At 46.0% G+C, this 10,286-nt stretch overlaps 1 long non-coding RNA gene across 1 annotated transcript; it reads left to right on the forward strand.

Annotated features, from left to right (window-relative positions):
• Nucleotides 1-2,060: 2,060 nt before the first annotated feature.
• On the forward strand, nt 2,061-6,258 carry LOC134170156 (uncharacterized). Its single transcript, XR_009967139.1, has 3 exons — nt 2,061-2,258; nt 4,923-5,075; nt 5,951-6,258. It is a non-coding gene; the product is annotated as an uncharacterized LOC134170156 (long non-coding RNA).
• Nucleotides 6,259-10,286: the final 4,028 nt, after the last annotated feature.

Here is a 10,286-nt window from a genome sequence, read left to right on the forward strand (position 1 = left end):
CAAGTATCAACCATCTTTCAGCAGCGTTCTGGTGATGGGATTAACGTGCATTAGGACTTTTTGTTTTCATCTCTCCCAGGGAGGATCAAATGCAGTGAAATATCTCATTTTGCTGGTTGCTGTCTGAAAAATGTGTGGTATGTGTTAATGTTAGAAAGGCAAGGTCAAAGGAGCAGGACCATAGGACACAGGGGTGGAAAACCCCTTTCAGGACATGGAGTATGGTCCATGTTATTGTAGCCCTGTTTGCACTGTTTTAAAAGGAGTGCAGTTGTTTACCCTCAGCACATGTGTTCCTGGGTCACAACTGTTTTCTGTGAAGAGATATGGAAGAAAAGCTGTGGCCTTATGTCACTTGTCCTTCAACAAAAGACCAAACCCTGTGCCAACTCAGCACGAGCTCTCTCCTGCACCCACAGGCATTATGTATTATTATATAATAATATGTATTATTGTAATTTATCTTATATTAGGTTGGATATGAGGAAGAAATTCTTTACTGTGTGGGTGGTGAGGTGCTGGAACAGGCTGCCCAAAGAAGTGTGAATGCTGCATCCCTGGCAGTGTTCAAGTGGACAGGGCTTGGAGCAACCTGGTCTAGCAGAAGGTATCCCTGCCCATGGTTGGAACTGGCTGAGCTTTAAGGTCCCTTCCAACCCAAACCATCCCATGATTCTGTGTTTATCCTTCCTGGGGAGGTTTTCACTCTACCCAAGGAACAACATGTTGCTGATATTTATCCCAGAGTTTTGTATTGGCCATTTAGGCTGGAGGAATGTGAACCTGAGTTTGAGCAGTGTTTCAGCAGAAATCAGCACTGAATAGAGTCTAATTTGTTTTGAATAACTTGCTTCTGGAGTTCGTAGGAGACAGCTATGGGATGGTTTAGGAAGGATGTTGATGGTATCATATCCAGCTGAAAGAAGCATTGCTGTGGGTAAGTTTAAACACTAAAAAGCCATTTAGCCAGCATGAATATATAAAATATGTTGCTCCTGGCATCAGATACAGCTGTTAACTAAGCACTTTGATGGACAGAGGGTCCCATGTTACATCTCTACCTACTACCTCCTGCGCACTTGGATCCCCACTGATTTGTGGCAGCAAACTGGGCTTTAGGGGATGAAATGAAGGAGCTAGTGTTATTGTGGGGGTAGAACGTAGCCCTCCCAGCAAAACCCCTGAAGGCAGAAGCGGCAATGAAGGGAAACTACTCACACCAGCATTTGTCAGGGTGCCGTGATTAGCAGCCATGGCTTTGCTCGTGGGAGATTTCCATTTACAAAGTGAATAAGGGAGCAGGGAACCAAAAGCTGGATTTTTCAGCAGTTAATTGTCAAGGTCACGTTGCATTTATATGGGATTTTCCTGCTGTTGTGTTTTGATTTCATTACAATTGTGTTTGTTAGGATATAGCTGGTATGGGCATGGATGAGCATGGAGAGAATTCCCCTTGCAGAATGGGTTCATGCATTGCTTGTTCATAGCAGCATATTTCTACAAGCAATTTTCTTCCCTTTAAAAGGACTTGGGGGAAAAAGGACCATCATTTCCAGGCAGAAATTTTTCTGAGGAAGATATTTTTGTGCCTGGCTAAGGAGAGACACAAAAAGGTCAAAGAAAATTAAAATCACATGCTGAGAACATTGCAGGGCAGGTGTTTTTCCTACGCCAAAATTCAGCCTTTGGTGGGTATATCCCAGGATTTATGCTACTCCTAACGCTTCACCTGTTACACCAGTACTGGAGGGTGAATGATTTCATCACCCTAGCAGCCTGGTTTTGCTGGACCCAACTCAATAAAACTGCTTTAAACACATTTTTGCAGCTAGAAGGAAGCCTCAGACAAGCGCTCCGCTCTGGCTGCTCATCGCTGCGTTTCACTTGGAATGTAGGATGAGGAATGCACAGAATTTCCTTTTCCACCCGGTCAGATCCTCTGTCTTGAGCCTGGCCCAGCCCCAAGAGCACAACGGATGCAGCTGGAGAAGGGCAGGTCCAATCTTGCTGCTAAGCTCCAGTGACACTTAACCTCCTCTGCTGTGTGCTCAGCCAGCAGCTGGAGGTGGATGCTCATCAGTGGCTGAGCATCAGCTGCTGCCTGTTGAAATGGGTCGTTTGTGAAGGAAAAGGAGGTTATTTCCCAGGCTGGAGGAGGTGATGGAGTTTAGGGCTCTTGTGAGAGAATAAGGAGGTGGCCTTGAAGCTGAATGCTTTTGCATCTTGATTTCTCCATTGGTGTTGGTCTACTTGAGCAGGTAATGGGGCTGTGGGTTTTCCCCCTGCCTGATGAAGGTTGCTGCCAGCAGCCTTGTCCTGGTGTGAAAACTGATTGTGACTACCTGTAATTCCTTAGTGTTAGCAGTAGGTGGGAATCAATAGGGAGCTTTGAGCTATCAAATAATGAGACCAGTTCATAGCTTGTGTTGCTCCAAGAAAGGCACTAAGGAGGAACATTAGCCCTTTGGGGCTCTGTGAGACAAGGAGGCTTTCCCACAGGTCTGTTAGCTTGGCCCTGGTTGCAATGGGAGCTGTAAACATAGGACCAAATTCTGCCTTATCTCATCCATAAAAATTATTTTTCTTGGCTCGGAATGGAACACTGACTGGCTTCTTTCCTAAAGCAGCTGTACAGCAAAGATGGGATTGAATGAACCCCTTTCCCTTGAGCTTAGGAACAGCTCAAGATGGGTAGAAAACTGCTATTGCATCACTGCTACAGAAATAACTATAATTCACACCATGTACAAAGATGCCACAGTCTGATTACTAACAGTGGCTGAACTGGTCAGAGCTATCTTTATTACATCAGGAAAGCAAGTTTTATCCCAAGGATGTGCTAAGAAGTGAAGAAGAGGGTTTGGTTTTGTTTTCTTTTTTTCTGGGTGGAATCATCCCAGCAAACAGTGTGTAAATTGCTGGAAGGAATTCAGGCTTCAAATGACATTAGAAAATACTGCTTTTCCTCACCAGACTATAGATTTCCTTTATTGGAAGAACAGTGCCTTGAAAACAGCCTGTAATGAAATTGGGTGTTGGTCTTTATTTATGTATTTGATGTTGCTGGAATGGCTGAAGACTATTCAGGTTGAGGGTACTTTTTTCTCTTCTGTGTTTTTTCCTTATCTCAGAACTTTCAGGGTTGTCAAATGTTCTGTCCTGGTTTCCCTAGGAGGTCCTGGCTGGGTAAAGGCAGGTTTGCCTAATAATGTTTATTAACTTACAATATTAACAAAGACCTCCTTTAAACAAAGTGCTGGCTAGGCACTGGAATGAAATAACTGTTAACAAAGCCTATGAGCTTAAACTAGAAAGGACCTTTCTGCAATCATTCAGCTTTGTGTTCTTAATGGTGTCATTATTTTGCTATTCGGTACCCATATAGAGCTCAATCCTCACTTGAATTTCTCACATCAAAAATCAAAGAGAAGTAATTTCTGCAAAGCAGTTTTTCAGGGTTCTCTCTGTAACAAAAAAGAATCTTATGTTAATTCTCCTGCATATCGCTGTCTTTGGCCTCTTGGCCAATTATGGTGGGTTGGATTTAGTTTAACCCAAAGCAACCATCAGGTCACGGTGACTCTGGAAACAATTTTTCTTGTTTTGTTAACTGACCTATTTTGTTCTTGTCTCTCCTCCTCAGTCGCTACAAAGCAAAGGGTTTCAGTTGTCTTTTCTCCAGAGAGGTCTGCAGCAGCATGCAGAGCAAGTGCTGTGCTAATGAAATCCTGTCTTGGCTTAAGCTAAGCAGGGATTTTGGTTAAACTCTGTTTGTCCACTGACACCCCCCCAGCACAGATGTGCCCTGAGGATGGCTCAGGCTATGGGACAGACCTGGAGAGACTGAGTCTGAGGGCTGAACCCAAGATCCCAGTGCTGGTGTTAACCCCATCTCCTGATGATAAGGATAGAGTGGAGAAGAAAAATGTAGCTCTGGTTTCTGTATCACCAGGAATCATAGAACGGTTAAGGTTGGAAAGGACCTTAAGACCACCCAGTTCCAACCCCATGCCATAGGCAGGGATGCCTCATACTAGACCATGTCACCCAAGACTCCATCCAACCTGGCCCTGAACACTGCCAGGGGTGGAGCATTTACCACTTCTTTGGGCAACCTGTTCCAGGGCCTCACCACCCTCACAGTAAAAAACCCTTATACCTAACCTGAACTTACCCTATTTAAGTTTGAACCCATTACCCCTTGTCCTATTGCTACAGGCCCTGATGAAGAGCCCCTCTCCAGCATCCTTGTAGGTCCCCTTCAGGTAATGTGAACAGCCACCACAGCGATATCTTGTCACCCTTCTCTCTGTGCTGGGGATGATGAGCAGGGGATGGGGAGGGAGAAGGGTGCTGCCTGTAGGGCTGCCATCCCACAGCTTAGCAGAGCATCCCGAGCAGCTCATGCAGGCTGTGTGTGCTGTACTGCCTCATCTGCAGCAGGCAGGTAACAGCACAGCCCCACCTCACCAGTGAACAGTGTGGAAAAGTCCCTCCTGGACTCTTGAGCATATTACAGTGCTGCAGGATGTACCGAAATGGACAGTATTTGAAGTGTTTCCTTATAGGATAATCGGAGGAAGTCATTGTATTAAATATCCATTTGTGTCATTAGCCTTTTATTTGGTGCTTTGTCCAGACATCCTGTTTGCTTCCCCTTTGAAGTAATGAATATATTTCCTGTGTGCCAGGTCCGATCCAAAGCTCCCGTGTAAAAGCCAAGCTGAGATCAGTTGTGTACTTGGTGGGAAAGGACATCTCCAGACTTGCTTTGTGTGAGGAGTTTGGGATAAACCTAGAGTAGTGTTTATTGGTTGCCCTTAAACCCACACTCCTTGGGGTACCCTGGCACAAGGGTATGGCTATGTGCTCCCTATGGTACATGGGAGAAGTTTCTAGGGATTCCACCTCGCACTATTTAGGTGGGACATTACAGCAACGTCAGCCGCATCCAAGGTACACATGGAATACCATGAGGAATGCTGTGCCAGCATGTGGGATCCAGCCCCAGAAAACAGCTGGAGGAGCCACATGACCCCTTTGAATCTCTCTTCACCCTTGACTGAGGTGGGAAGGTAAGAGGGAGGGTAACCAGCTCTGTGTATCAAACAAATGCCAGCCTCTTTTGGTGTGTGGTTGGGAAGGGTTAATCAGGGCAGCACAGCCCCTAAGGACCAGGACTGTTGTTCTATGCAGATTGGCTTGTTCTTATTTCTTCTATTGATCGCAATCACTCAGAGCTGTGCCTCTAACAAACTGCCTTAAATCATTGCAATCATAATAAGCACACCTTGGTAAATAATGCATGAGATGTCCGTAAGCCTATATTCATTAGAAGGAAGGTGCATATAGAGCGTGGTAACCATCTGGGCTTGAGTGGGGGCACGGCAGGTTGGATTGAGATGCGGTAGCTGCTAGGGTTCAGCCCTGAACTGAGTTGGGTTTCAGGAAGGCTCCCCAGTCCTTTAAGATGCTGGAAATAGAGACAGGCTCCTTTTCACGTTCATGAATTTTGCAGGAGATGTTTAAAATGCCTCCAAGGTTCACAGCATAATACAGGTTGGGTGGAAGTGGGCTTGTGGCAAGTCTCCAAATAGCATAATAGCAAGGCATCACAATTACTAGTATTTAATATATCTTAATGACAACAAAACACATCGTGGGTAACAAGTTTTGCTGTGAAAGCCTCGTAGCCAAGTTAATGGTCTGGATATTAGAAGCCTTTGTTTTAAAATGCAAATTAAAAATGCTTAGTTTTCCATTTGTCAGAGTGGTGTTAAAGTGTGGAGCTGCTCTAAGGCAACTTTGCTCCGGCTAGGATTTGGTGTAGTTCTTGGCCAGACCACACAGCAGGGCAGGCTCAGGTGCTGTAGAATTCATTAGAAGGTTTCTAGGGCAAATTGCAGGGAAAATTATCTAGGCAGTAATTTCCACCTCCCTTTCATCCTAGGGAGAAGATGATGATGTTGTTAAATGCCAGTGATAAGGACAGTTTGGCTTTTGTATGGTTAGAAGAGATGGAGGAGGCAGAAACATTCCTGGTTATATCAGGCAGCTGTGGATGGTGATGGGTCATTTCACTCCATTATGGTTTCTGGCAAGCGAATATTAAAAGGGGTGTGAGGGCATAGTTTCTCAGCAATGACTTCATTTGGCTGTCTAAGCAAACAGCCCCTCCTCACCAGGTGCAAAAGGCCTTGTATTTGTGTTTTTTTCTTTCATGAAGTGCAAAGAAATACCTAAAGTGAAAATAGCACCAGTGGATTGTATCTGCTCAACAGCCCTGGTGGTCTCTACCTCCTGTTAAACAGCAGTGATATGAGCCAAGGCAGGGAAAAGTGATGAGCCTAGCTATTTTATACTTAAACTATATTTTTTTCCTCCACTTTTAGCTGCATCATCTGTCGCAGAGCGACAAAGAGAAAGGGTCAGTAAATTTTAAGCTGGTCTACTCAGACTGGAGAAGAAAGATCAGCAAAACCAAGAGAAAGTAAATGGGACGATGTTACCCAGCCTGCCTTCACCATCACACTGTGCTGCCTTGGATGCTTCCTGCCTTGGCAATGCCCTCAAGAGACGTGGCAATTTGTAGCCATGAAACTACCAGTTTGGCTAAGGTCCCCTAGGAGCAGAGCCCCAGTATGGGCGTCCTACACATGAGCATGGGCTGTGTGTAGCGTGCAATACCTCTCTGCTTTCCTGGCTGCTGAGGGAGGCAGCTTCACCCTGCAGATGGGGGTTAGAGCCCATCAGACTCGCTTTCTTCAGTAACCTGAGCCAGGATTTGAGCCGAGGCCTCCAAAGGTGAAAGGCTAATATGCCTGCCTCCCTCTCTGCCACTGAGCCCCTTCTGCTTTGTTGAGGCGATGTGCTAACTTGGGGAAATCACTCCTGCGACCCATAAATACTGAACTGAATGAGAGCCCCCCGCTCTGTGCGCAGGGATAATGCGCCGGCTGCAGGGGTGTTTGCTCTGTGACGTTCAGCAAACAGGCTGCAAAGAAAGCTCAGCAAGATCCTGGACAAAAGGAGAGGACAATCAGCTCGCTGGGTTCAATTATGGTCTGGAATTTAATCCCAGTAGGTTTGGTAGGACTTCCCCCCAGGCAAAATCCATCTCACCAGTCGGTTTCTCTGAGGTCTTGGGACAGCATGCGGAGGTATTAGGCTCATAAAGGGTTTCTTATTCACAGAAAGCCCTGTAGATACCACAGGAGCTTGTACAGATTACTTCTGTGTGAGGCCATAATGCTGGAAGTGAAAGGGGCTGGGATGCTCTTGCATCCCTGGGAAATCCAAGCTGCAAAGAAGAGAGGGGTGGTTAAAGCCCATAAATAGTTCTCAGCTAATGAAATTGCTGGGTGGGGAAAAGGGCAAAATAGCTCCTTTTTAAAGCAGATGAGGCAAACATGCCTCCCAACATATTTTGTGCTCATAAAACTCAGTCTCGGTTTCTAGGTAACTAAAGGAGATACCCCAGAGAGAAGCTTCTAAGGTTTTCCCACAGCTGCTGGATTTGAATAACCAAATGGAAGAGCTGGATATCAACTTTATCTGGTGCAGAGCGTGGCTAACCCCATCCGACCTCTTTTGAGGCTCGCTTGTGTACAAAGCAAACCTGAAAGTCTGGGGGCCCTTTACATTGGGAGATCCACTGTCGGGATCCAACATGCACCAAGCTCAAGACTAAAAGACTTATTATATGATCTAGTCTGACCTCCTGGCTAGCTCTATTCTCTATGTCTGAGTGTTGTCCTGGGCTCTTGGGGCTTCCCGTCCTCTTGCAGGGCCATCCCCCTTGGATGACGTTCACCTGCAGGATGGGGATTCAGAGCCTTTGTAAGGCACCAATCCTGTGCTGTTTATTTAGTTAGTTTTATCAACATTTTTATTCCTAAGCAGTAGTTACTTCCTGGAGCTCAAATTTTCTGCTGGTGTCAGGCTCCTCTTCAGTTCTGCCTGTAGTCTTGCTGTGCTTTGCAATACAGTAGTGGGACAAGTTAGTTACCAAAGGCACAGAGGTTGATGTTGGGGTGGATATTTTTCCTTACTGGACTTGCTTTGCTCACAGGACCAGGCTGTGCATGCAAACAGTGGGGGGAAAAGGGCTCTTTCTTCCTTCCATTGTGAGGGATGGAGCTGGAGTGACCAGTGGTCCTGCTAAAATTAGTTTGGATATTTCTCCCTGGCTCTTTCAGATAGGTTTATCCTAATTAGCATTGCATTGGAAATAAGCGTTCTGATCCCAGCTAAGTCTTGATGTGAGCAGAGGCATTACAGTGAACTCAAACTGAATGAACATTTGGTTTACATGGGGCTTTTTTTTCTTACTGGCTTCCCATCTTTATGGGGATTCAGACCAGTTAATCCACTGTGTGAATGATTATCTGATACAGTGCTGCAGTCCAAAGCAGTATAGAGTACTTGCCAGTCACAAACTGAATCTTGAGTCCAGGAAATCTTTGAATAGCAAAGTGAGGAATCGAGGTGGATTACATGCATTCGTTCTGTTCTGTGTACAAGAACAAATTCAGTCTAGGTAAGAAACTTTACATGTTAGTCACTGCTGTTAAAAAAAAGCAGCTATAGAGAAAGTCAACAGCTGAGCATCCCTGCTCAGGATGGGGAAGGTGCAGGCGGTTCTCTTGCTTGCAGCTAGTGCTGCAGTGAGCAGGCAGGGATCATGTAACATTGTGATTTGATTTAATATTACTCATACACCCATGTAAACTGGTTTTCACACACATGAAGGTGCAGGGCAGTGCCTGTATCCTTTGCCTCATGCAGAGGAAGATAAGCTCCTGATGTGTGGAAAGGATAAGTTCAGAGGGAGGAAATGGCATGTCCCTGCTTCCAGAGAGCCAAGCCTGAACAAGCAGGACAGATGGATGTGGCTGCAATGAAATAGGGAGATAAGTGCATTAAAAGGGGGTGTCTTTCTGCAGATGCAGGGGTCAGGTGTGACTGAAAAGGCTGTGAAATTCTCAGCATCTCCAGCTTAATTAACACGGGCTGCCAGTCTCTGCAAACACAAGAGCAGCTTGTATTTGTAGAGTAGAAGGAGCTGTAAATGAAACACAGCAAATTGTGGCTGACAAGTGGAAAGAAGACATTGTCTGATTAATCCAAGTCCGGAAAAGATTGTCTGGCAAGCTAGTTTCAGACTAACCTTGTCAAGCCTGGGACTAGCCAGTCCCTGCTGCTGCCAGAGATGCTGGGCAATCCCACCAGTTGCTCTTGGCTTTGCAATGTGCCATTTGCTGTGGCTGTTATCCTGGGTCTTGCTCACAGTTGTTTTATCCTAATGGCCAAGTTCTGCTTCCTGATGAGGCTGTTCTTGTCCCTGCTCCCAGCCAGCCTGCCCTGCCATGCCAGGCTATCATTCACTGTTCAGGGTCTGCCTGTCTGTGTCCCCCAAAAAGCCAGTGGGTTTGCAGGATGGTCCAGTATGACTGAGCATTTCTCTGGCCTCACTCTTGCTTTGGTACACCTGCCCTGCCTCTAGTTTCTTGCCTCTTGACATGCCTGAGCATCCCTTTAGCACAGGAATGGTTTAGCATAATCCTAGGTTTCTCTGTTTCCTGCTATCTGCGCCAAACCCAGTTCTAGTTGGGCTGTAAGCACTTAGGCTATATGCATCATTTTCTTGCTCAAATGACAGTTTGAAGCCCACAGGAACTGCTAATGTCTGTTCAGGTATTTAGCAGAGGCTGACTTGTGTTCTGTACATCCCTCCCGCCCTGAAGCCATTGTTTAATCTTCAGGTCTATTTTATTCCCCTCCACTAGACACTCTTTGGGAGGACAGATATAAATTAAAAGCAAATTATGCAGCCTGATATCCTCAGTCAACAGACACCTGTCTCTGCCCACATACCCCAGCTAAATGAAACCACCATTGGATCTAACTACAGAGAATGGAAGAGCTGAGAGGGAGGTTTGAAGGTCAAAACACTCAGGCACTGTATCCATCATGCATTTGGGCAGATTTTTAACAGTGCTACATCAAGCAACTGCATCCATTCCTCCCTTATTGCAGGAAGGGGGAGCACAATGCCACTTCTGTTTGCATTGACTCCAGGTATGTAACCCTCCTGCTCTCCAGGAGCTCAGTTGGGAACAAGTTGGCTGCATCTCATTTCCAACCACCTTTTGATTTGGTGTCTCTGCATCCATCCAACACTCTGCGCTCCAGCCACCTCCTCATCCACCTCCCAGCTGCTGTTCACCATCCCCTGTGTAAATATGGCTCCACGTTGAGTCCGTGCTTGCAAAGCTTGACAAGAC

This window comes from Pezoporus occidentalis, unplaced genomic scaffold, assembly GCF_034315485.1.
Source record: "Pezoporus occidentalis ecotype Australia unplaced genomic scaffold, CSIRO_AGI_Poc_V1 ctg11, whole genome shotgun sequence".
NCBI classification, from domain to species: Eukaryota; Metazoa; Chordata; class Aves; order Psittaciformes; family Psittacidae; genus Pezoporus; species Pezoporus occidentalis.